Here is a 27404-nt window from a genome sequence, read left to right as displayed (position 1 = left end):
GCAACTAACTTCCTATAGCAATGTGGATAAGAGTTGGCATTTATAGTCTCCTTATACTAAAATAGCTGGGGTAAGATAATGAGAAAAAAGAATTCCTGAATTTAAAAATTGGCATTGGCCCGGTCACAGCATTGATGGGAATGTTTAGAGTCCTAGCATTCTGTATAAATGAAAAAAAAATCTGTTTTGTAGAACTATGAAACTAAATGCTTGCTTTTCAGTAGGTTAAAATGCTGCAAAATGTCTGAAGTGATCTTATTGAGAATCAGCATGGAAAATAGTAGGGAAATCTATCAATACAGACAGAAGATACAAAATAGCAACACCACCACAAAAACACCTTTCCTAGAAAAATAAATCCTGAATAAAAGAAACATTTTCAGACAGAATATTTTAATAAATTGCTAATCATTTTATTTTGACAGCATTACTTATCAACTATAATGTAGGATTATACATAGTCTTTGGTATTAATGTGGATACAACATGAATTTGCTGAACTTCTAGAATTATTATACTATATTCCTTTGCAAAGTGTAACCTATTTTCTTGAATTAAAGCAAATGTACTAATTTCCAAATCTCAGTTGTTAGGAAACAGAACCAAGGCTAGTCTATGTCAAGGGGTCTAAATGAGTCTAACATCCAAATCATATTGACTTTCTTTGAAAAGTCACAGGCTAAGTCTTCAAAACAGTACTTCCCAAAGTAGTCTGCAGTTCCCAGGGGGGGAGGGGTAGCTCAGTGGTTGGAGCATTGGCCTGCTAAACCCAGGGTTGTGAGTTCAATCCTTGCAGAGTCCATTTAAGGATTCAGAGCAAAAATTTGTCAGGGATGGTACTTGGTCCTGCTGTGAAGGCAGGGGGCTGGAGTCCATGATCTTTCAAGGTCCCTTCCATTAATTAGAAGCCTGCTAACTGTCTGCTCCAATTTGTTTATTTACCAGCTCTGCAGTCACGGAGCCTCGTGGCTCCCATTGGCTCCAGTTCACTGTTTGCAGCCAAGGGGAGCTGCAGGAAGTGGCAGCCTGGCCCACGCCACTTCCTGCAGCTCCCCTTGGTTGCAAACAGCCAAGTTTGCAATTGTGTGACAATAGCACCCAGTCTATATTGCTGTGATGCATGTCCCGAGATTTCAGACCTTTTGTTGTCTGCTCAGTGCCTCCCAACAGGTTTTCTTTTATGCAACCAACCAAGATCTTTAGTCTTTTACAGTAGGGAAGACATATTATAGGCAAAAATTCTTTCCCCGGTCACATCCTTGCAAATTAACAGCCATCCATGTGTGAAAGGCCCCAATTCAGGAATACATCCCTTTTCTAGAAAGCACTTAAGTGTCTTCCTGAATAGAGACAAGCTTAAGATCATACTTTGGTGGGACTGTGAACACATAAGAGCAAAATCCTCAAGTTCGATTAGTAACTAAATTGGTTGAAAATACAGGAAAATATTCATTGGCATTTCAAATATTCAAAAAAATCCAAGGTGTCTATATATTGGTCAAAAACCAAAAATTGATATTTTCCCAAAACTTTTCAAATTATGGACAATTTATAATCTTCAGATAATAATTGTAACACCCATATAACAGAAAGGGATAAGAAAGGAAATAGAGCAATATTACAAGAAGGATATGCTTGTTATCAAAATATGGCATCACTTAAGCCAGTGGTTCTCAAACTTTTGCTTTAACTGACGTGAAAAGTCCTTACAGATTTTCACCATTATGAAGCCAGTTACTGGGACTACTATTGATCTCAGGGTCAGAAGGCAAGCGAGCTAGATGACATAAAAGGAACAGTGTCAAATGAGATTGTCAGTTGGGGCAAATCATCAGAGCTGGATGCTGAGGAGCTATCCCAAGTTACACTAGCTGAGGAATTGGCTCTCTTTTTGCAGTAAAGGAAGATATGTGGAAAGGGTCGTTTGAAAAGCTTTGCATTCTTTACTCTTCTTGCTGTTGAGTTATATGAGCTTTTCATAATGATGCATTGCTCACATTTTAATTAGCAATAACACTGCTTTTAATTAGTTCCCAATCCCATGATCAGCTTTTCACACTGGCAAAATGAAAGCACAGTTCTTGCTAAGAAGAAAAGGAGTCAAGTTTTGTCTGCTTCTTTTATCAGTCCCTATTCACCCTGCACCTCCATCTTCAAATACTCTATTCAAAGGAAATTCTTGAAGGTGAAAGTGATAGAGAGTATCTTGGGTCCACTATTGCCCTTCCGGTGGTTTTACAATCTGGTCCATAATTTGATATGCAAGTTCTCTTTATTCTAAAGTCCAAGGCAAGCTTTGATGGTGAAAGAAGAACAGCAAGCCAAGTGTGTGGTGAGCATCTTGACAAACCAGCTGGGAATGAAAAAATGAACACATTAAATCTTTGCAGATTGAATAGCAGTAAATATTTATTGATTGGAGTTTTCCAATTCTGCTGTGCTTCCCCCTTGACTCAAGTTTTAAACAAAGAATGTTTTATTCTATTACAAAAAACAGAGAGGTGGATGAGAATCTTTAACAGGACAAAAACCTTTTTGCCCTTTTGAAAACCATGCGAGGCCACATGCTCTCTTCTGTTTCACAGTGCAAGAGGGAAGCAAGATGAGCCAGAAAAAATCCCACTCAAGAGGAAAGAGAAGCAGTATTTCCACAACTTGATTCCTTTAACACTTGAGCTGTTCACACCCCTTCATGCTGAGAAACAAAGGGACTATAACACGTCCCTCCTGAAAGCTTTGATACAGAATGAAGTCTGGTTTTTTAATCTCCTATCTTAAGATACTGTCCTCACCCCAAAGTTTCTACAGGTATATAGAACATTCTGTTCTCATCTGAAGAAGTGGATTGTGCCCGCAAAAGCTCATGATACCATCTACATGTTTTGTTAGTCTTTAAGGTGCTACTAGACTATTTGTTGTTTTTTAAGTTTTCCCTGTTACAGACTAACTCAGCTACCCCTCTGAAGCAATGTGAATTGTGTCATCTCAGTAACTTTAACATGCTCACACTAATATTTCTTTTTTGGGGCAAGATATTTTTCACTCTAGGGCAAAGGTTGCTGAGAATTTGCAGAGGAGATGAAACAAACCTGCTCATCGAACATGTCCTAATCAGTTTAATAGTCTGAAGCACCTCAGAGATTGTAGGATGGGCTTTTGAGATTCAGATTTATTATACTGAACTGGTCCTGATATTTATTTCTCCAGTATTTCATGGTAAATATCTCATGGTGAAGATTTTCCTTACCCAAGTAACATAAGCCTGTTACTTGTGGTTTGAAGCAAAAAAGGAATTATGGAACTCATCCATATTACATACAAATTCAGAGTTCACCTCACTTGGTACAAGTGGGCTAAATCAAACATTTTGATCTTTTTAGTGAAGGTATTAGTGAAGGTTCTGCACTTGCATCCAGGGGAGCATATGCTCTTAATATTACAAAATAGTTAGGTGATAACAAATGTGTCTCCAGCTCAGATAAAGAAACACTATGAGGGAATCAGGGATTGGGCATAATTCAGTTCCAGGTACTGACCTACTCTAACGCTTCATGGGAAAATGCCTTGTATTCTGCTGCTTTCCCGAATGGGGATTAGAAAATACTTTCCATATTCACAACATCAAAAAGAATATTGCATTATCACAAATAAACTTATTTGTTATTATTCAAAAAGTAATTGTTTACACCTTAAAAAACCCTACTCCAACCTCTATCTTTTATTTTGGCAGCTTCCTCTTAATTACTACAAGTAAATTTAGCACTATCTTGCCCACTGCCTGCCTTCCTGTAAAACTGATTAGTAAGTCCTAAATAAAAATTAGGGAAAGGATTTTCGAAAGCTCATCTCTTCTGGCAAAACTCCCACGGACCTTAACAGTGGTAAAGTTATTCCAATGCTGAGACCTTCAGAAAATCCCACCCTAATGGTTTTTTGGGGGAGGAGGGAAGGGCTTACTTTAAAATTAAAGTCTAAATGTGTTACCTAATTTGAACCCAATTGTGTTTGTGGAAGAAAACAAGCCTTCACTCTGCATTTGTAAGCAACAAGTAGCCAGAGGCAGTTTTATTATGAGCTGCAGCAAGGGAAAAACTGATTCGGACCGGGGAGAGGGGAGAAGGGAGAGGGAAGCCTCCTCCCCGCCCTGTGGCTGATCTTCGAATACAAGCAATTATGAAGCAGCTTATATACTGTCCATTACATGTAACAACAATAAACAATTAGTCTCCTTCCCGTTACAAACACCAATAGCTAACAGTTATTTTAGTTCCACCCAGATGCTCCTTATCTCAAGGTCCCTGCCAGAGTCAGCATTCTATCCTTATCTCCTAAAATGAGACGAGATCTTTTACAGCTCTCGCGTTGTTAGGGTTAGAGTTAGCTTGACTTTTGCTTCACTGCTAACAAACCTGAAATGTGTGCATACCAATTTCCCGTGCCTCCACATCTTTATAGGTTAAGTACCATAGTCCTTACTCAGACAAAAGTCCCATTGATTTAATGGAGCTTTGACTGTAAAATGACTGTTGGGTTTGACCTCAGTGTCTCTCAGGGACACAAAATTAAATTAAGTTCAACAGAGTATTTTAGTACTGAATGTTATAATGAGACAGAATCTGTAGTTTAATTTAGGAACCAAAAGCTCTGGGGATGCACACTACTGGGAACAATCCATAATTTCCCATTACCCTATTAAAATGTGACTTGTGTACTTGATGGCTGCATCTAGACTGGCAAGTTTTTTCCACAAAAGCAGCTGCTTTTGCAGAAAAACTTTCCAGATGTCTACACTGGCAGCTTGAATTTCCGCAAGAACACTGATAATCTCATGTAAGATTGTCAGTGTTCTTGAAGAAATACTATGCTGTTCCCATTCGGGCAAAAGCCCTCTTGCACAAATGCTTTTGCACAAGAGGGCCAGTGTAGACAATGCGGTATTGTTTTGCGCAAAAAAGCTCCAATCGCGAAAGTGGCGATCGGGGCTTTCTTGTGCAAAACCGCATCTGGATTGGCACGGACGCTTTTCCGCAAAAAGTGCTTTTGCAGAAAAGCGTCCGTGCCAATCTAGACGTGCTTTTCTGCAAATGCTTTTAACGGAAAAAATTTTCCGTTAAAAGCGTTTGTGGAAAATCATGCCAGTCTAGAAGTAGCCAATATGTAAAGGTGTTGCTGAGAAAGACAGAGATGGTAACAGCTTTCATCCACACATTACACAAAAACATCTCAACAGAAGGAGAATATCATGCTTATATACTATACATCTAGTAGGTACAAACAATATTCAAAGTACAGTATAGAACAAGCATACTTATTGCCTGTTGCAGAGCATAGAACACCACAGTCATCTATATGGTCTATGCATTCAGTCCCCTATGCCATACTAAAGAAATGGTTTGCCTTGTTAACTTTTATTTTAAGGGATTTATAGAATTTGGGATTCATTGCCTGAAAAAAGCTATTAATTGTGTTTTTACATATAGAAAATTATGTTTTTTTAAATCAATGCAATTGGTGTACAAGTATTTGCTCTTGCATTGTAAAGCTCTGTTGAGCTTATGCTTATAGTCACACATACCTTCCCTACTTCCTGTGCCAGTCTTTCCCTCTCCTCTTACCCCAATTTCTTTTTATTCTCTGTAAGCTGTGTGGCTGTGCCACAACTCAGCTATTTTCTGAGCTCTACTCACAAGTTCAAAGCTCCTATGCATGCAGGGAGTTCTGCTGACCAGCGAGGGGGATGGGTGTGTCATTTCCTTGAGCAAGTAGCTAAACAGCTGCTCCTGCTTGAAATTGATCATCTCTCAGAACATATTATAAAAAGCAAGGTAAGAAGACAGTAAGTGGCTGGAAGGGGAAAGAAGTGGGTAACTGGCTGAGGCAGTCAGAGTGGAAGGGAATTTGCAGAGTCCCATCTGTGCAAGGAGAGAGAGGAAGGAACTCAGCACTCTCAGGTCTTCTGGGAAGGGAGATAAGGGGCTTACTGCATAGGGGATGTGTCTGTGACAGGACATTTGCATGATTACATTTCAAACAAAGTTTACATAGGTGTTAAAAGAATCTTTTTCTCTCTTACCTTAAGCCATTAACAGATTTTTTTTTGGAGTGTCGCAGATGTCTAAAACTCCGATCTTAATGATTTAATCCTGTGTTACTAATTAATACATGGTATACTGTATTGCATTAAGACCAGATCTTTGCTATGTTCTCGAGTTCTGGCTTTTATGGGTCAGAAGTAGCAAGTACTAGGTGTGATGCTAGTTGTTTTGTAAGGTGAAGCCTTATTTGCAAGCTCTCTGTAACATGCATCTGTCTACAAACCCTGAAGCCACGTGTTAATTTGTTCTCGGTGTCTCTCTTTCTCTGTGGGTGTGTTTGTGTGGGTGTGTGTATTGGTAGTGCACATCCACGCATACCTCAAAACTGGTGTTGCACATAAGAAATTTCAACCCACCCAAAAGAAAAAATTCAACCCACCCAAGGATAGAAAATGTTAGAGGGAACATTGGGCCTGACTTCCCCTGATCCAGCAGACTCCCTTGTTGGGATCGCTCAGGTTCTGAGGGTGCTGGACCAGGGTGCTATACAACCTATAATGTATGCTGTGAAGAGCATTCTCCCATTCATAGCACCCACCAACAGGGAGAAGGGGATAAATGGGGCCACTCCCCCAGGGTGCAGCAATTCTCCTGGCTCCCATTTCTACTGTGGCAGTGCTGGTAACAAAAGGCCAGGGCCCTTTAAATTGCCACCAGAGCCCTGAGCAACACTGAAGGCTGCTTGGGGGAAGCTAGCTCCAGGTGCACCCCTGCCGCCTAAGGTCCCACCCTTTTCAAGGCATGGAGCCCTTCTCCCCCCATCTTACCCAGAGTCATAACAAGTCTGTCATCCCCACTGTCCTTTGGGATAATTATTCCACCTCTGTGAGAGGGGAAGCTATGTCAGTGGGGGCACTGGTATAGACAGCACTTAGGTCAATGCAACTTGCATTACGCAGCAGGGTAGCTCTCTCTCAACCGTGAGTGACATAAGTTACATCCATTTATGCAGTAGTGCAGACAAGCCTCAAGACTCTAAATCCTGGTTTGCAGACATATCCAAATATTATTGGTTGAGCCCCTCAGTAAATAGAACAGGTTGTGTAAATCACTATTTTAAAAAATTATTGAGCTTGTCCTTTAATGGTTTGGATTACCTCATTAATCGCTTTGGAGCTCAGCCATACTGGAGTTGTTTTTTTTTAAAAACCATGTGAGCTGCATAATTTCAAAGTATTTTTGCAAGGCAGGGCAAGCAACAGCAAAAATGATAAAATCATTCACACATTCATATCATTTCTTGAACAAAAAGGTACAAAAATGCTCACATCTGAAGTTGTTAGTTTTGGCACCCTTCACAGCTTCTCACCTCTATTTCTTTAACAAGTTCCTAGAGTGGTTATGATTTTGAGAACAAGAAAATGCAATAAAAGAAACAAGACAGACAGCCTAATTCTTCTTCCATGATTATGCCTTTAAGAAAAATGTCATGTCAAGTTTTGTTATTTCAAAAAATACCAAAGTCCTGTCCTGATTTAAACTTATAGGTGAACTTAAATTAAAAGTCTTAGTTGAGTCCAGGAACTACACCTGTAATTTATATGCCACTATTTTCTTGGAACATTTTGCTTAATCCTCACAGCTATAGCATTAGTAACAACCCACAAAGATTCTCATTAATAATCTTGCTGTATTTAAAATCAGGAATCACTATAAATGATTGGTTTGCATTAATTCTGATCCCAAGCTTTTATTTATAGGGTTATTCTGTGGTGTCAGTCACTGTGTAGATCAGAGTATCTTACAAACATTAAGGAATTTAGCTTCAAAAAGCTCCTATGAGGTAGCTTAATACATGCCTCCTCACTCCTAGCCTTTCAAAACTCCCTCTTAAGCATTCTGACCTAGCCAGTCAAATTCTCTGCAAATCCCTCTTCTTGTGATTTGCCTAAGATCCACAGATCTCTGTAGCACAACCTGAAAAATTAAGACATTCCCTGGCTCACTGTCCTGTATCTTAACTGAGACACATGAAAATGGCCATCTCAGACTTCCCAGGAGGCCAGTTATTACTAAGGCTGTCATGTTAAATGGAGAACATAATAAGATCATACTAGGTGAAACCAAAGGTCCATCTAGCCCAATATCCTGTCTTCTGACAGTGGCCAATCCCAAGTACCCCAGAGGGAATATACAGAATAGGCAATCACTAAGTGATTGTCCCCTGTCGCCCATTCCCACTTTGTGACAAACAGACTAGAGACACCATTCAAATAGCCATTGATGGACCATGAATGTATCAAGTCCTTTGTTGAACCCCTAATTCCTGGACATCCAAGTGAAATGGAAGATCCTCTCAAGTTAAAGAGGTGGCACATGTGAATGGTATTGTAGTATAATAAGTCTCATAACTTTATAGTTAAAGATGCATAATGGTTAGAGTTTTCATGAGACTATGGAATTTGGATATCAAGCCAAAAAGCAGTCCCATTTTCAGTAAAAATAGCCACATTCTAGACTAACAAAAATTCTAAAAAAACCCCACTTTACATTATCAGGGTTTCTCAAAGCGGTCCGCAGATCCTCTCTGAGAAATCTGCTAACTGGCTGCTTCGGTTTGTTTATTTACTGGCTCCACAGCCAAGGAGCCTCATGGCTCCCATTGGCTCCGATTCACTGTTTACAGCCAAGGGAAGCCATGGGAAGTGGCAGCCTGGCCCACACCCCTTCCTGCAGCTCTCCTTTGCTGCAAATGGTGAACCAAAGCGAATGGGAGCCACAAGTCTCCATGGCTGCAGAGCCGGTAAATAAACAAACCGGGGCAGCCAGTTAGCAGGTTTCTCAGAAAGGATCCATGGACCGCTTTGAAGAACACTGCTATATTTTAAAATTTTCATTAAGAAGCTCAGGTGGCTATTTCACCCAAAAAGGGTTAAAAACATCTAACAATATTTTTGGAGTAGACTGGTAATTGTGTAGAAGCAGTTTAAATAATGCATTTCCTTAATGCTTTGTCTCATGTTTATTTCAAATAATCCTTTTGATAAAAAGATGTATTTATGTTTGAGGTCAGGTTTCTAACTACCCTGTCAATGCAGTGAGATTCTTACTCTCAGCCACTTACACGGAAGGTGATTACTTTCAGAGAGAGAGAGAGAGAGAGAGAGAGAGAGAGAGAGAGAGAGAGAGAGAGAGAGAGAGAGAGACACCACAAGAGACAGGAAATAAACTTTCTGTAGGAATATTCACTGAAGGGCAGCAGGCTATAAAGCCAGGGGGGCTGCTGACCAACAGAAAAATAATCAGTTGGGGACCACACACAAGTGAGAATTTTTAAAAACCCTCACTAAAGTGAACCCCAACTGAGAAGGAGAAAGACACTTCCTACATTCCCCTCGCACACCAGAGCCTCGGGGTGCCCAGCCTAGTAATTTTTGTGTGCCCCAGCCCCACGGGAGAATAGCAGGGGGGTTGGAACACCCACGCAGGCTACCCAATGTTGGGAGGAAGCTCTGAGTCTCAGGGACCAGATCCAGGCAAGCCAGGGGCCACATCCATCCCCTGGGGGCCTTAGGTTCCCAACTCTATTCAGAGTGCTGACATTAAGAAGCCTAATGTAAACGCAGAAAAAGAAAAACATTACAAAAAGTAAGTACCAAAAAAATAACAGATATGGCCAAACATTTCCCACACACGCACCAGGATGAATACTAATATCTGAGATCAAAAGTCATGGGAGACCAAAACACAGCTTCCCTTTATGATATCAAGAACTCATTTCAGGTGGCTTAGAGGACATCACAAATTTGGAATACATCTAATTAAATGCAAAACTAATGTCAGTATCCAGGAAGGTCATTTTTAATTCATTTTGTCAGTGACCTTTGAAAAGATTCTCTCACTTTCAAATTTCATATCATACAACTAATTTCTGAAACAATCTAACTGGAAGTTTTCCATTAATTTCTTAAAACTGTAAGTCAGTATTGCACTTTCTACTCTGTTTCTAATCTTTTTTCATTGCTTGTATTCTGTCCTGGACACTTAAAAAAAATGTTGGCTGTAGCAGTGAAAGAGAAGGCATTTTTTAGTAGATTTGTTTGTTTGTTTTGCCAATGGCAATGTAAGGACATATCATACTTTCCCAGGGGGGAAGCAACATCTCAGAAATCCACCTGTGGAAATTCAGCCTCCTCCTTCAGCTATTGGGGATGGTGAGATTGACCATTCTGCACTATTTACAGTAAAATAGAAGCTAGAAAATCACTCATATAACCATTCTGCTTTAATTTAACTCAGCAGTGCCAGAAAACAAACACCAGCCTCTCAGCAGTATAAATTAATCTGATTATATCCTGATCACTGTGTGGTTCAAAGCATAATCAGATCGTGACAACGTGACAATATTCGAGCACATTGCCTACATTTTCATTTTTACAGTCCATTAGAATACCTACTGTACATTATATTGAAATACACAAATGTTTACTTACTTAATATTGCAATTTGTAAATGATCTCACCTGTCCGTGTATTTAAATATCAAGTCAAGACACACTAAGATTACCTCTATAAATATATATCTTAACGCAAAATATCTCTACCAATGGCTCATGAGGAACCTACCTGCTAAGTTTTTAGTGCTTTATGAATTAATTGTTCCAGCAACCCATCTTCCAGTTAAATAGAAGGAAATCAAAAGTGAATATAGCAAATGACTGTTTGAAATTCACAATCTGGCAGCATGCAGGTAAGACAATCTCTCTCTTTTCCCCTTTGGGTCAGCTTTGTGATTGATTTATACCATCAATCCTACTGTGCTATATGATCAGTGTTATACCAGAACTTATTAGATCAGGCTGTAGCAATCTCAATGAGGGTAATCTCAACAACTAAAATAGAGTCTTTTATGAAGCTACCTGAGACAGTTGCAATACCATAAAAATTGGATTTGGGAGATTCAGAAATGAGAATACATGAACCTTGCAGCTGGTTTGAGAGATACATCAATAGGACATGCCTCTTTCACCTTGTCCTCATCAAATGGAAGCAACTACACCGTAAATTCAAAGTTGAGGATTCTTTGCATATAGGTTCTGGATCTTCAGAGGAATGCTAATGGTGTCAGAGGACAATGGAGAGGGCAGTCCTGTGAAGAAAGCCAGTCAGAAATCATGAAGTTGGAAATCTCATGTTAAAAGTGGAGTGTATGCTACCAAGAGCAAACAAACAGATTTGCCAACAATTGCTGTCTCATCTTATCTTTTTATAGATTATGGAGTTTTCTTGACTTCTCACCTAAATTCAGTGAATTAGTTTTAATAAAACCATTTTATGAGATTTTGAATTTTTTTTCATTTATTAGTGGAATGAAAAAAAAAATCTGAGTAGCTGTCTAACTCACCAACTTGCCCTCCAATATGGCAGCCCAGGAAGCCAACCAGGTAGGAAATCAGTTACCGGATTCTCTGGGCTGTCAGGAGAGAGAGAGCTGGGCATCCCAGGAGACCCAGTTCCATAGCAGACTGCCTGGTGAGCTGCCAAGGTGTTGGGGAGATCTATAAATCCTGTCAAGGTGAGCTCTGAAAAGCCTGGGAACTGCAGGGGCTGGAAACCTGCCTGGTATGCTGTCCTAAAAAAAAAACTGAGGACCTTAGAAACCGTGGGAGCTTGAACTGCCAGTGAACCATAAGCCTGGGAGCTCATACATCAGAGTTTCCACGTTAGCCATCCGCCTCCCATCTGGTCTGCCAAAGAACTGAATAGGTGAGGCAGCAAGAAACCAGGCTGTTTTCCATGAGAAACCTGCCTGGTTTCTATCAGAATTTAATCAGAATCTATATGTTCTCCCAACATATTTTGATCAATCATCATGTTCCAGGCAAAAATATCCAAACAGCCTTACCCAATTCAATTCAACTTTGTAGCAATATTCACATTTGAATAATTTCTGTGGTCTAATGCCCTTGATATTTGTTGTTCAGCCTGCATCATTCCAATTATGCCAAACCCAAGTGCTCAAAAATTATGAGTCAGACCACCACTCTGACCACCACCAAATCATGAGATTGTCATTTTCAAGCCAAAGTTTCGTTTGGATGGGGCTGTTATTGCAAAGTTGGTTTCTTTGCATATGCCTTCTGTTTCTGATGTAGTCGATCACATTTTTCAGCTTTTTTCCATAACCAGAAAGACTAGAAATTTACTATTTTAATGAAAACAGAGTCTCAATCTTTTGAGTCTTGTAATTGGGGCTTTAAGATAAACAGGTACTATGAAAAACTCACAATAAAATCCTGAGAGTTGGGTACACTGTAAGAGTTCTTCTTTAACTTAGGGATGATGCACAAAACCTGATTTTAAAAAGTTCTACATTTTGAATATTTTTTATTGGAAAAGGGGACACATTGTCTTTACAATAATTTGGACAAAAAAATCTGTCTCCATTTTCACAAATCCTAGGCTACAGCAGTTTCTCAAAGATTTCCCTTTGCAAGTTCATTGAGCCAAAGGTTCTCTCAATTTAAGGTGTAGGGAAAAACATTATACATTTTCTGCCCGTTTTCTCATTAAGACATCTTTTTTTTATTTGAAGTACCATATTTTCCCCTCATGTGTAACATTTGGAGTCTATTAAAAATCTCTCTCAAACAAAGGTTACAGTTTCCAGATTAAAAAATACAAAAAAAGCTATTTTAGAATTAGGTATGAAATATCTTATAAAGGACTTCCAAATGGACTAATACAGCTAATGGTATTAAGACAACAATGGCACACATTAAAAAGGCACTCTGTATTTAAACTTGCATCTATTTTCAGAAAGATGCAGCTATCTGTCTTGAGAGATCAATGTATAAGTGGCAAAGCAATTCAGTAAGTCTACAGTTTTTTAGTCCTTATATTCTCAGAACTAAGCCTAATATAAACAAATCTAAGTGACCTAGATCTCAAAAGATTGAAATAAGTACTTTACTATTTAGAGATGCTGACTGTACCACAATAGGAAATCAAAAAGTACATTAACATTCCTAAGTATACCTCTAAAGTGGTCAGTTTCCAAAAAGCCCCTAAAAGAGTGGGGATTCAACTCCATTTGAAAATAATGGGAGTCAAATACCTAGGGTTGCATTTTGAAAATAATCAGCAATGGCCACAAGATCATCATAAAAAAAATATTTTTCAAATTCACACTTCCACAAATTAGGCTTTTTTCTTAAACTGTACACAATTTGAGGAATGCAAAAAACAGGCCCAAAGTCACAAAAAACATGCAATTCTACATTACCCTATACAAATAGGAATTTTCAGTTTGGGGCAATATCCAGACAGGGGCAGGAGTGAGTGGCTGGATCTATCAGTATATTTTTTTGCACTTTTTAACACAAAACACTGAGCTGTGCTCATTAAACTCATTCATGTTTCAATAAATTAATTTGTTCACCAACAAGCTCTGCTTATTGCAACAGAAAAATCTGATACAAATTAAGGGCTGGATTCTACTCTAATCAGAAATAGTGAGAGTAAGAGCAAATGGAAGCCTTATTTGCTGTCTAGCTCAACTCTTGCTCCGTCAGGCACACATCCAAAGAGAGAGAACTACTGAATATGATCACAAGTATTTTAACAAAATGGCTACTATATAGCTGAGTTTGGCATCTTAAAACAGGAGATCAGCCCTCAGCTATACACATGCTTCCCTACCACACAACACTTTGATTTTATACTTATGCACCACGGTAAATCTTGGAAAGGGTCAAGAAAGAAATCTGCATGCTGTTGTAGATTTGTAGTTCGGTATATCTCTGTTGAATCCAACTCCTAATGTACCTGTTATGGGGCCATATGACCCATCTTTTCCCATCTAGGTCAACTCAGGCTGAGCCTATGCAGTTGAAGAGGTCTCAGGAATGTATTTCTATTTATAACTATTAATCCAGTCCTCTAGACCTCAGAGTAGGTTGTCACTGATAATGGTAACATGGTTTAAAATAATTCAAGTAGATCAACAATTTTAAAAATAGAAACAGTCTAGTCTTCTTCAGTTCCTTCTTCACCCTCATAAAAAAACCTCATTCAATTATTTGAGCTTTCTCCATTGTCTCAAATAGTTAAAAAAAATAACAAAATCTGCTATCAGTCATTCAGTAATTTAGTGGAGTTCAAATACAAAAAATGTGATGGTTTATGAGCAGCATGACATTTGTCTTCATGACTGGGACACTATGTTACAGAAACCAAAAGGAAAATGTATTGACTATTATCTCTAGGCTATTATAAGAGAAAACAAACCTAAAGGAAAATTTGGCAATATCTATAGCCCAGAAGATTTCTCTTAAAAATGTGGAGATGACGTTACAGATAATCTTTGGTTTTTCAAAACTGTCTGTTTTTCTAAGGCCTAAACATATATTTTAATTCTAAACTGTTTATCAGTCATTATTTGTTTAGCATAGATTTGTTCAGTGTGGCATAAGATAAAAATATATTACTTATTATTTGTATTATAGCAGCATTTGAAGGTACTAACCATAAGGCTCTAAACGTAGTCCCTGCCCCAAACACCACACAGTCTAAGCATAAGGAAGTTCAACCTTCCCCCATTTTATAGAACTGAGGGACAGAAATTAAGACGTTGATGCTGTAATAAGACCTATGCAGAAGGACTCCACCAATAAGCCCTCATAGAAACCTTCTGAAGTCAACAGGGCTAAACACAAACACACTACTGGGTCCTAAAGCCCAGATCCCCAAAAGTATTTAGGAAGCTAAATTCCTTTAAGAACATGGGCTAGTGTTTTGCTCAAGATCACATAGAAAATTGGTGGCAGAGGCAGAACTGAATACAGACCAGCACATTAAATAACAAAATTATTGTTCCTTTCTACAGGGCTAAAGAACAGTTCCTGATCTCAGTATATGTAAAAGCATTAACTAATTAAACTAAAATGTTTTATGTCACCTAAAAGAGCCATTTAAGTAACATGTACATTAAGGTAAACTTTTTTAAAATTCCACAGTATGATCTCTATGTACTTCTGATTGTCAAATCTGTAAATGCTGGATCCAGAACCATAGTTGGCATGAATCAGTCTAGCTCCACTGAAATCAACAAATATTCTAGATTGCTGAATGGTACATCAGTTTACTTTGTGGTACATCAGATTGCTGAATGGTACATCAGTTTTTATGTCTGCTAGCATAAGTATTGGAAACTTTATTTTTGTAGTGGTAGCTTAGATTCTGAAGAATGTCAAATTTATGAGAAAACTGCAAATCCTCACTCAGAATTCCTGGATTGTGTTTCACACTAATGAATGTTTCTGGTTTTGCATATGAGGTATTGCCTGAAGAGTATATATAAATCATATCGGACTTAGAAACAAGCATGATGCATTACTGACATAGGTTTGCATGGCAGTATTATTAAAATTTAGTAGGCTTTGGAATTTCTATTACGAAGCTTTCCTAAGACAGGTTTATACTTCACTGATGTTTCTAATGTTGTTTCTGGAAGAAACTTCAGCATTAAAAGGTATTTTTTATTTTCAGCCCAAATATGGATTATATACTTTTAATTTTTTTATTTTAATAATTTACCATTTACAAAAAATAGAGAGAAAATTAAGTGGCAGTGGTGGAGAAATAGCAGTTGAATCCATTGGATTGTTTTCAATATAAAAGATACTTTTAAAAATAGTTTACATATTGTTGGCATTTCCTTTATAGTGAGTATTTTATCAGTTTTATACTAAAAACTGAAATGATCAAATGATTTTAGTTTGAAAAGAAGCTTCAGTGCACAAAGCAATGAATTGGCTAGTGTACATGTAACAGGAAAGGAGTGTCACATGGTCTTAAGTATTGTGATTAGGTTTCCTGTAGAGGCTGATACGTTCAGGAGATATGATCATAGGTTTTCAGAAAAAAAAACAAATGACAAGGAAATACAGTTAGAACATTTTCTCATAGTGTAAGTGTTTTTCTGCATTTTCTTGATCTTTCAGTTTTCAGTGGTTGGTAATTTACTGGTGAGAAAGCAAGAGATGATTCATCTTTGTTTGGGATGCAGCATATTCACCTGTCATGCTTTCTAAAAGTCTTCAGCACTACAAGAAGAGTTTAGCAGATAGTGACTTTGTGAGAGGAAATTATAGCAGCTCCAGAAAAATGTCTCTCTCTTAATTTGTGAGAACACAAAATAAAAATAGCTATGCAAGGTTTTTGGATAGATCTACTTTTGCCAAATATTTTATTATAAAAACGAGTTTACAAATCAGTTGCTTCCAGGATAGACAGGGTTGGATTTTCCTTATGGCAACGTCCACATGGCAGCAGCTTGCTGCAAAGCATTGTGAGAAAAATATCGATGTACCAATACTTTGTACAGCTGAGGGGGAAAAAAAGAGCTACTATGACTATGCTTGAGTTAAAACTCTGGGGGGGGGGAAGGTTCTGAAAAGCTAGAGTACTTCCAGAGCTCACTGAAAAGAAAACAGCAATATCTGTGTAATAGCAAGGCGTGTAAGTACTGCTCAAAAAGACTGTCATATTCGTTTGCTTCTCTAGGCTTTAGAGCTACGTCTACACTGGCCCCAAATTCCGGAAAAGGGATGCAAAGCAGGTAAGTCAGCATAGGGAAATCCGCGGGGGATTTAAATATCCCCCGCGGATTTAAATAAACATGTCCGCCGCTTTTTTCCCGGCTTGGGGAAAAGCCGGAAAAAAAGTGTCTAGACTGGCACGATCCTCCGGAATAAAGCCCTTTTCCGGAGGATCTCTTATTCCTACCTTCAGGAAGATATGCAAATTCCTTCAGGTAGGAATAAGAGATCCTCTGGAAAAGGGCTTTATTCTGGAGGATTGCGCCAGTCTAGACGCTTTTTTCCGGCTTTTCCCCAAGCCGGAAAAAAAGCGGCGGACATGTTTATTTAAATCCGCGGAGGATATTTAAATCCCCCGTGAATTTCCCTATGCTAACTTACCTGCTTTGCATCCCTTTTCCGGAATTTGGGGCCAGTGTAGACGTAGCCTAGGTGTTTATTGTGTGTCTCTGTCTTACTGATTATAGAATCTAGAACAGGACTGGGCATAATGCAGCCCATAGGTCGGATCAGGCCTAAAACTTTGATCTGGCCCATGGACTACATCTGTCCACTTTCTATTTATATCTTGCTGCTCATGTCACCAAATTTTCAGGCGGTGGCTCAGGCAGCAGGTTCCTATTTAAATGGCTCATGGCTCCCAGTTGTGGTACTTTCCTGGCATGGGCCAGAGCCGTGAGCCCTTTAAATAGCCAAAGCAACCCCAAACAGGTGCAAAGCAACACAGTAGTGGTGGGTCTAGGAGCCATGAGCCCTTTCGTGTGTTTTTAATTCAAAGCCTGTGGCCCCAAGTAACTCTGGGGGGAGGCTAGTCCCTAGTCCTGCCCTTTGTCCCAAGCCTCACCCATTTGGGGGGTGGAGCTGGCCTGTAACCACATACAAAAATTAAGTGAGCTCCCCCCCCAATGAAAATTATTATCCACCCCAATCTAGAGAGACAGGTAAGGCCTAGTTGGGCTAGTACCTGCTATATAGTTGGCTATATATAATCGCAATCTAGTCTTGTTCACTGCCAGTGCACAATTGTTCCCCATGCGTATACTTATACACTGACAATCTAGTATTAAATGTTTTAAGCCATTACAGTTTCCAGCACTTTCCTTAGGAAATCATTTTTACATCTTAATAGACTGCACTATTGTAAAAGCTCACTCACGAAGTTTTACATTATATTTCACCTAAATTTTCCCTGGTTTGATTTTATTCCATTATTTTAGTTGATCCTCTTCACTGTTAATACCCATCAAATATTCACACACTGTTATTACGTACTCATTTAACCATTGCTTTGTATTTGCTGTTTGTCTTCGCACTATGCAAGGTCATAAAATGCCAGCACAACTTTGATGCAATTATGCTATGCTAGCATAATTCAAAAGTGACTGGACTTTAACTTATAGTTTAATCAATTATTTAGTTAGTTCAGTTAACAAACACTTATAAAAACATCTCCCCTTGTTTCCAAACTGAAATGTGTCTATTTAAAAAACCAAACACACTTCACATTGCATTTTGAAATGAGAGCTGGATTTAAAAACTAGGAATTTAATGTACTTAATTGCATGATATTTTACTGTCTAAACTAAAGGAAAACTCCTCCTCCATCGACACAGCTACCTCTTCAGAAAACTATATTTTGCAAGTCATACATCAGCTACCATCTCTCTAATAGCTGGATTGTCTGAATGATCTGTCTAACACAATGACATTAGGCTCCAGTAATGGTTATCATTACCTTTTCCTCCCTATGAGTGAATAAAAATACTAATACATACATGCAAGGACTCACAAAGTCCCATACACACAACATTGAAGTAGTTGGTTGTGCTGAATATTAACAATATAGTTATTGGTAAAATATCTAGATAGTTCTCCTATGAGGGCTTTCTTGGAGATGACCAAGTCTTAAAAACCTAGGCTTTTAGTTTAAACACTAGAATTATGGCCTTCCTTGACCAGCACTAAGGTGTATGGAAAAGAGTTGGAAGACACAGTAGAATTTAAAACTTATCTTAGGCTACATCAAGATTGCACTGCTTTTCCAGGATACCAGAAGTATCCCAGAAAAGCAATGCCACATCGAAGGAAGGTGTCCGCTTTTTCAAAAATAAATTTTGAAAAAGCTGATGTGCTCTTCCACCGTCCCTGTAAACCTCATTCTACGAGGGATAAGGGATGTGTCGAATGCACTTTTTTCCAAATTTTGATGCTGTGAAGACATGCCAAATTTTGGGAAAGCCTCTTTCAAAACTAAATCAGAAAAAGGATATACAATTTGCATACCGCAAATAGTGTTTCTTTTTCTGATTTAACATTGCAGTGTAGACCTAGCCTCAGATACTACACTTCAGCCAGTCAGACTCATGCTAGCTCAAGTGGAGCTAGCATGTCAAAAATAGCAGTGAGGATGTTGCATTATGAGCAGCACCTTGAGAGAGCCACCCAAGCTCAGGCTCTGTGGCATGGGCATGCTTGGTCTCAGGCAGCAAGCCCAGTTGAACCTCTTGAGTCCTGCACTCCCTGGTCTAGCAACATCCCTGGTCTGACATAGGGTACATCTAGACTATGTTCATCTGTCAAAAGAAGATATGCAAATTCTGAGCTATTTTTCATATCTTCTTCTGACCGCCTTATCAGTGTTCTTTCGAAAAAACCCCATCTAAATGGTTTTCACTTTAGAAAAAAACCTCTTCCAATAACGCGATTGGAAGATATGCAAATTAGCTCCAAATTTGCATATCTCCTTTCAACAGATGAACTTAGTCTAGATGTATCCATAGGCACTGATTCCTTGGCTCCCGCCCAGAAGTGCTCACACAGAAAAATCAATGGGTGCAAAGCACCCACCCGCACGTCTCATGTGCCACCAGCCCTGAGCTTACCAACTCCCCCTAGCATTTCCTGAGCATCAGAGACAGCTGATTCATGGTATTCAAGCTCCATGAAGGAAGGGAAGAAGTAGGAGCAGGGTGTGGCTGGGAAACCCAACAAGGGGCTGACAGCTAGGATCTGGGGCTAGCAACCAGGACTCCATGCAGAGAAGCCCGTCGACAGAACCTGAGACCTCCAGGCAAGGGTCAGCAGCTGGGAACCTGGAGCCAACATTGGAGCCCCTGGGTGAAGAGCTAGTGGTCAGGACCCTGGGTGGTAGCAGGGCCCTTGAGATCAGGTCCTTACTGGGCACAAATCCTGGGGATGCTGCAGTAGGCTCTGCACCGCTACTTCCTATGCATCGGCATTCTGCACTGACTTCCTGCAGCTTAGCAAATTCTCTGGTTCAGCACTGGTCAGGTCCTGAGTGTGTTGGACTAGAGAGGTACAACTTGTATTTAAAACTTACAGAGCATATTAAATTATCATAGTGCTATTAACATCAAATAAGTCTCCTCTGAATACTGACAAGTTCCAGTATCTCAGTGCAGAAAGAATATGTTCTGCAGCATGATGAACTGGGGGAAAAGAGCATCTTTACACCAGTGCATCAGCAGTTGAAGATCTTCCCAGGGCACTGCTGCCTCAATTTCTCTAGTGCACCAAGAATGAACACTGTGGGGACCCTACAAAATCTGATGCTGGCACAAATGCATCAGGCTCCCTGCCATCCCTCACTCTTCTCAGATTCACCAGGCCCCCATATTCCCATTTAAGTCCTGCTTCTCTCCATAAGCCCTCCACAATCCTCCCTTCCCCTTCCCTGTCCCTCTTCACTCTATATGCCTCTGCTACTCTATGTGCCCCATCAGTGACCTATGCTATGTGCTGAACAGAATTGCAGAGTGCAGCTTGGCAGTACTGGAGAACAGAAACAGCTGAAGGAACTGGAAAGAGTCTTGTCATTGTAGAGACCTGTTAGGTTATTGTTAATCAAGAGAATAACCCTTTTCAAGTTGAACGTTACTTTTTTACTTTTTTTTTTTTTTTTTTTTTTTTTAAGACCAACCATTTTCTGAGCTCTCCAGGAGCATACACATGGTTGCAGTTTGCTAGACTGGTTCTTGAATGAGAAGAAATTTACAAAACGATAATCAGAGGAATTTTCCAAAGTGCTTTCTTTGAAATATGCTTTTCCCTTGACCACAAAAGTATCGTTGAAAATCCAGTTGTCCCCAGGAAAACTGATTAAACTATAATTGGAATCTAAATTCAGAAGGATTTTCATCCAGCTTTCAGTAAGTTTCAAAGCAACCTCAACTATATAGCCTCTTGTCACATCTCTAAAGATGGCAGCCTTATCCACTAAGTATTGACAAAAGGAAACAGAGCAAAACAGGAGCTACATTTCTAGTAAGACACATCTCCCTCCCCACCCCCTTTTTAATGATAGAAAATGTGTGTATTCCCTAAGAATTGACTGGAAATTCTAACATTTCAGTCTCTCCAAGTCTCCAGTGTTAAAACCTGAAAATGCCATAGGACAGAGGTGGGGAACCTAAAGCCTGTGGCCCCCGACTTTCCTGGATCTCCCCCCACCCTCAGCATCGGGGGGCCTGCGTTGGATCTCCAGCCCCCTTGCTGTCCCTCCGTGGGGTTGGAGCACAAAAATAATCTAGTAGCCTGGGCCTCCTTAGGCTCTGGCGTGCAAAGGGAATGTGGGGAGTATCTTTCTCCTATTCAGTCAGGGGCCATGTTAGTGAGGGTTCCCCCCCCCCCCCCCACACACACAATTCTCACTTGTGTGTGGCCCACAACTGATTTTTTAGCAGCCCCTGACTCAAAAAAGGTTCCCCGCCCCAGCCATAGAAGCTAAAGAAACACATATTAAACCAGTAATATTTTAGCTTATATACATTAAAATGGCACATATAAACTTATTTGCTGATGACAAGAACTAGACCTATAACCTGAAGGTAAATTTTTTTTCCCTTGCCTCGTCATCCTAAAAGAGAAAATGCTTTCAACTACTGAGCTATGAATAAGATTACCAGATTGTCTGTCTGCTTGTTTTAGGATTATCTGAAGATATAACAAAGCCCTTCTTGATATCTCTCACTTGATTTGCTATAACAAGAGAAATATTAGAACATACTGAATATAAAAATAATACTCCATAAGGTTAAAGAAGTTCTGAAATTCCAGCATTTCTGACCAGACAAATCCTGTAAGTCAGTTAATTTGTGAACTTGGATGTTTTTATTACTCCAAAACAGAAATCTATTGTTGACAGAGACATTCATTGCTGTCATCATCTGTTCTGAACATTTAGACAGTAAAAACTGATTGCAGCTTGTCAACCATTAAGCAGCAATAATTATTTTTGAAGTATTGAAAGGGATGAGTGACAGCCATTTCATATCCACTTCTTTATCAGGCCTTAAAACATTTGCAATGTATTTATTATTCTGCACTTTTCATGTGCTATCAAGAAGATTGAGGTCAAAGAAAGGAAAGAGGACTGAGATTTATACATGATAAAAATGTGAAATAGTAGCCCCTTTGTAGCACATAAATACAATCACACAATACGACACCAGGTTAATATTAATATCGGATTAATATTCTACATATGTTAACAAGATAAAAAGAAAACTTGATTTTTCCAATTTTAAATATAACAAATCACTATTTAATTTGGATGCATTGGAGATTCAAAACTAGGCCCTGATTCTGCAACTGAGTAGTACAGACAGGCTCTTGCCCCCTAAGCAGAGCTCTACTGCATGGGTCCCCATTCAGTTGGCATCATCGGACAACAGACTAGAAGGACCCTCCTGAGTCCTGTCTTCTGCTCTCACAGGCAACCCATCATGTAATACTGGTCATCAACTTATAAAGATTCATGTGAACAGGAAGCTGGGTTGTTTGCCCCACTATTCTTACTGAGAGGCTGTTCCAGAACCTCATGTCTTTGATTTTGGAGGGAAGTATAAAAGGACTGGAAAGGCCAAAAGCCACATGTGGTTCATATTGCCTTTGGAGCACTGCCTCCAGAAGCTCTTAATAAGTGGGAGACACACCAGTGCTCAGGCCATGGCCCCATCCAACTTGCATCCACTCAACTTCTTCCCCTGTGAGCCTGCCTGTACTGTGCCTCATCCCCAAAACCCTTCCCACCCACTGCTCACACTTCTCTGGAAGTAGCGTGGAGAGGCAGAATGGAAACAAGGCCCAAGGAGAAGAGGTGGAGCATAGGTAGGGACTCATGGAGAGGATGTCAGGCAAGGGTAGGTGGAGTATGAGGTGGGCAGCAAACATTTTAGTGTTGGTGCCCCCCCACACTTAGAGAGCGTCCAAGTATTCACACCCACCTTCCCAAAATGCCTATGCCTTTGGTAGGACAGAAACATTCTATTTCCATCCTAAATAGCCAGTTTATAACCACTTGTCCTTTAGCTTATAGAGCATTTCCCATTCCTGACATTTGACCCCTTGGTGTGTTTATAAATACCAAATAAATTCACCCTCAGTCTTCTTGCTGTGCTAAACATGTGTAAACTCCAACCAGGTGAATTTTATTACAGGATTGGGGCTAAAGTTTTGATATACACCTTTAGTAATAACATGTATTCATTGGACATCAACAAATCATTTTACTGTAATTTCAATATTGACAGCCACTAAAACTATAAAATCTTCTTGTGTCTATATGTATTTGTAGGTTAAGTAATGCTAATAGTCATGTGCATATTTCCTATGAATGGAGGGGAGGGGATGACAGAGAAAGAATTTCACAGAGTATTAATATCCCATTTTAGTGTTCTATTCTGGGCCGGATAGCACTATCCTTTGTCATGTAAAACTCCCCATTGACTTCAAAGGAAAGTTTGCCTGAATGAGAACTGTAGAATGCAATCGGTCCTCTATCAGTTATTTGTTGGGTAGTACTTAAGTAAGATTTACTAGTCATTCTTTGCAATGTATAATCATGGTATGGAATTATCTCTGTGAAGTAAATAACTAGTTTCTGTAAAAAAATGGCCATCAATATGCATGCAAGAAAATTATTCAGATGTTAATAATATACCATAAATTGTCATGTAAATTTTACATTTTTCGTTCATTTGCTTTCAAACTTTCTAAATAATACCAGTTATTGAGACTGATAATAGTAATTTTGCCTGGCTGTTTAAATTACATCTTCTTTTCATTTTGCATAAATAACATTGTTTTCACAACTTGACATGATTTATAATTTTAGGTTATAATAGTCACATAACTGAGTCCTGTTTATGACTTCCAAAATGGAAAATATAATACTGACATTAGTATTATGTACTTCTTGCTATTGTGCCTGTACATTAAAATGGGGAAATCTAACATCATATTCAGGTTAACCTAGGTGAATGGCGCTTGTGCATACATCTACAGGAAATATTTAGACCACAACAACTTGTTCCCCTTAAGGAACCAATCAAAAGTACATTAACATCAGTGGGGAAAAAAAGGCCACAGACTTCAATTACTCATGAGTGACATTGGTATAAATTAGTGGAGAATGAGGCCTGAGAGCTCTACACCAGTTTGCAATGGCCCAGCAATTTCAGATCAACACTCTTGAAAGACTGCTTGTATGGAAAGGTTTCAAACAAAGCTTGTTGGCATTTCTATGATTAATTTTTTTAAAGAATTCCTTAGTTCTCCTGGGAAGTGGAAAATAACGTAGTTTAGCCTGTATATTGCCTTATAGGTGTTTGCTACTTATTACTGTCATGGGACCAGTCAACTGTCAGATTACAGGATCTGGAAGATTTCACCTGTCATGTCAAAGGACCAATTAAACACCCTATGGTAGAACTGCAACTTGTCTTTATTCCATTACTGTAAACCAGGGGTGAGGAACCTCAAGCTCGGGAGCCAGATGTGACCCCCAGCTTGCCTGGATCTGGCCCCCAAGGCTCAAGGATTCCCCCCTATTGGGGAGCCAGAGCTGGTGCTTCAGCTCCCTACCCACAGGGCTGGAACATACAAAATCTACTAGCCTGAGCCCCCTAGGCTCTGGTGCATGAAGGGAATGTGAGGAGCATCTTTCTCCTTCTCAGTCAGGGGATTCTCACTTTGCTTTTCACTTTCATGCAGCCCCCATCTGATTTTTCTGTGGGTCAGTGGCCCTCGACTCACAAAAAGTTCCCCACCCTGGCTGTAAACAAAGTGTAAAACATGAGATTACCAGCATTGTACACTTTTATCTGCCTGGTAGTCCCAGTCATCTAATAATAAAGTTGCAGCCTGATTTAACCCATGTTAAATGTCTCTTGTTCTTCTTTTGTTATAACCTGGCAATATGTATATAGTAGATTCTGTTACCTTGAATGAACTGATGTCAATTAACCCATGTGTGATGGGCCCCCCGAGGCACACACTGAAACCGCCAGGATTCCGGCCGCTCGGCCAGAAAAGGGGCGGGGTGACGCAATGCAGGCAAACGGAGGCTGGCGCCCACGAGAGTGGGAACCCCAGCAGATGGCCATGGTGCATGGGGGGGCATTGCCCTGGCGCAAATCCGTGACATCCCAAAGAGACAGGATGTGGAGGGGGCGGGTGGACATGCCACAGCGGCCATCAGCAGGCCTTTTGAAAAGGCCCTGAGGAGGACACAGAGGGGGGATGCCCAGGCCAATCATTACCAGGAGCCTCTCGGTGAATGACTTACTCCACCCTGGTGGAGGAATGGCCAGCGTCCCCCAGGAACCCGGAGCAGAGACAAAGGAACAGAAGAAGGCAATGAACCGGTAGGCCCTTTGAACAAATCCAGGGAGGGGGATAGGAAGCAGCCCGGGGCAGAGCATTTCTGGTGCCCATGGGCTGACGTGCTTCAGGGTGGAATCCTGTCACCCAGGTAGGGATGTGGGTACTTTAATCCCACAGGAGAAGACCAACCTAGAAGGGAATATTGTCCCAAGGACTCTGGTCAGGGGCTGATTGGGAGAAGAAGGGGTTCTCGATCATTGGGATGGAACCCGGAAAATTCTTGGAGTGGCTTGGGGAGAGCCAGAGGCAACAGCAACAGATGCAACAACAGCAACAGGCCCAGTTAATCCAGCAGTTGACAGCACAATTTTAGGAACAGCAGCTGCAGCTGGTAAGGGGGTTGACCGCCCAGCAGAACCGCTGGAGGCAAGCCGCTGGACAGAGGACAGGGAATGGCACTGGCAAATGCCCGCTTCTTCCCTTGCCCTCACAAAGATGGGGCCCCAGGATGACCCTGAGGCCTTTTTGATGACTTTTAAGCAGGTGGCAACAGCTGCCCGCTTGCCTCAAGACCAGTGGACCACCATACTTGCCCTGTATTTAACAGGACCTGCTCAGCTGGCCTACTGCAGTTTGGTGGCCAAAGACGCCCTCCACTACTTTAAAGTAAAAGAGGCCATCTTAGACCAACTAGGTATCACACCAGAGACTTGCTGCCAATGGTTCCGGCAAGAATGGTTTAAGCTGGGTAAGAGGCCACGTGTGGTCACCCAAAGGCTACGAGAATGGGCAAGGAAACGGATCGAATCCGATCAGAAGTCAGGCACTCACGTAATGGAGGCCATGGTGCTGGAGCAATTCATCCATATTCTCCTGCTAATGGGTCAGAAATGGGTAAGAAAACACCAACCCATAACATTGAACAGGCCATCACCTTAATGGAAGCCCACCTAGCAGCTGAAGGTGATGAGCTCAGTGGGTGGAAGGACTCCTTGCCAGGACTCAAGGTAGGGTCCCCATGCCACATGCCCCACCGGGGGAGCAGAGGGAAAGGGGAAGTTCACGGTGTCCCAGGTCAGGAGGGGCAGCACTCGCAAGCTGGCCTCAGTATGGCCCGATAAGACCATGGAAGGGGCAGAGGGAGAGTTAATAAGGGCTGTGGGGCCCGAGGACAAGAGACCCACTACCCAAGGGGCATGTTCTCAATGTGGGCAAGGAGGACACTATAGGAGGGACTGCCCCCTAGGCCAGAGTGCAGAACCCGGTATCCCCTCGGTGGAGACAGGAAAAGGGACACAAGTGGTAGCAATCATAAAGGTAAAGGGGAAGATGGCCCAGGCCCTGGTGGACTCAGGATCGGCTGTTACTCTGGTCCGAGGAGACCTAATTCCCCAAGGGCGAAAGGAAGGTGAACCAGTGTAGACACAATGCGTACACGAGGATGTCAAAGCCTACCCAACCACCTGAGTCCATATGACCGATGGATGGAGGGATAAGCTATGGAAAGTCAGAAAGGCCCCCTCCCTCCCTTACCCGGTACTGTTGGGAAGGGACTGCCGGCATTCGGTCAGTTGTTGCAGGCTAGGATTCAGCCTCAACCCAAGAGAGAGATGCATTTCACCCAGGAGGCGGAGGGGCTCCTCGCACCAAGAGAAAGCAGACCTAGAGATGAAGCACCCCCAGCAACGCGAGAGACTGGCCAAACAGGGACCTAGACCAGAGAATCAGGGAGAATCCCAATTTTGTGCAAGAACAGAGGGAAGATCCTACCCTCAAGAATGCCTGGGACCAAGCCTTGGCAGAGGACGAACCAGAGGAAACTCCCCAGCCCCAGTTTCAGGGCCCATATTTTAATGTACAAAACGACCGACTATATCGGGTAACTGGGAGGCGAGGAAGGGACAGGGAGGAATGGCAGTTGGTGGTGCCTGCTCCGTTTCGCTGAGACATACTAGAGCTGGTGCACGCCAACCCCTGAGAGGGTCACTTAGGCCGTGAAAAAACCTTGGCAAGGGTGACGCAGAGGTTTTACTGCCCAGGGGTGTACCGGGCGGTATGCAACTTTTGCAGGTCGTTCCCGGAGTGCCAGAGGGCAGTGCCTTCCCGAAGGCTGAAAGCACTGTTAGTACCTCTGCCCATAGTAG

The 27404-nt window shown here is 40.9% G+C and overlaps 1 long non-coding RNA gene across 1 annotated transcript in view; it reads right to left on the bottom strand.

The window, feature by feature from the left end:
* Positions 1–1649: 1649 nt before the first annotated feature.
* Positions 1650–27404, bottom strand: part of LOC142829444 (uncharacterized) — a 91195-nt gene continuing 65440 nt past the window's right edge. Inside the window, exon 3 of the long non-coding RNA XR_012903857.1 lies at positions 1650–2353. This is a non-coding gene — a long non-coding RNA (uncharacterized LOC142829444). The remainder of the gene's footprint in view (positions 2354–27404) is intronic.

Source organism: Pelodiscus sinensis, chromosome 5 (assembly GCF_049634645.1).
Source record: "Pelodiscus sinensis isolate JC-2024 chromosome 5, ASM4963464v1, whole genome shotgun sequence".
In the NCBI taxonomy this organism is placed as follows: domain Eukaryota; kingdom Metazoa; phylum Chordata; order Testudines; family Trionychidae; genus Pelodiscus; species Pelodiscus sinensis.
This window is presented reverse-complemented; position numbering and strand designations above follow the sequence as displayed.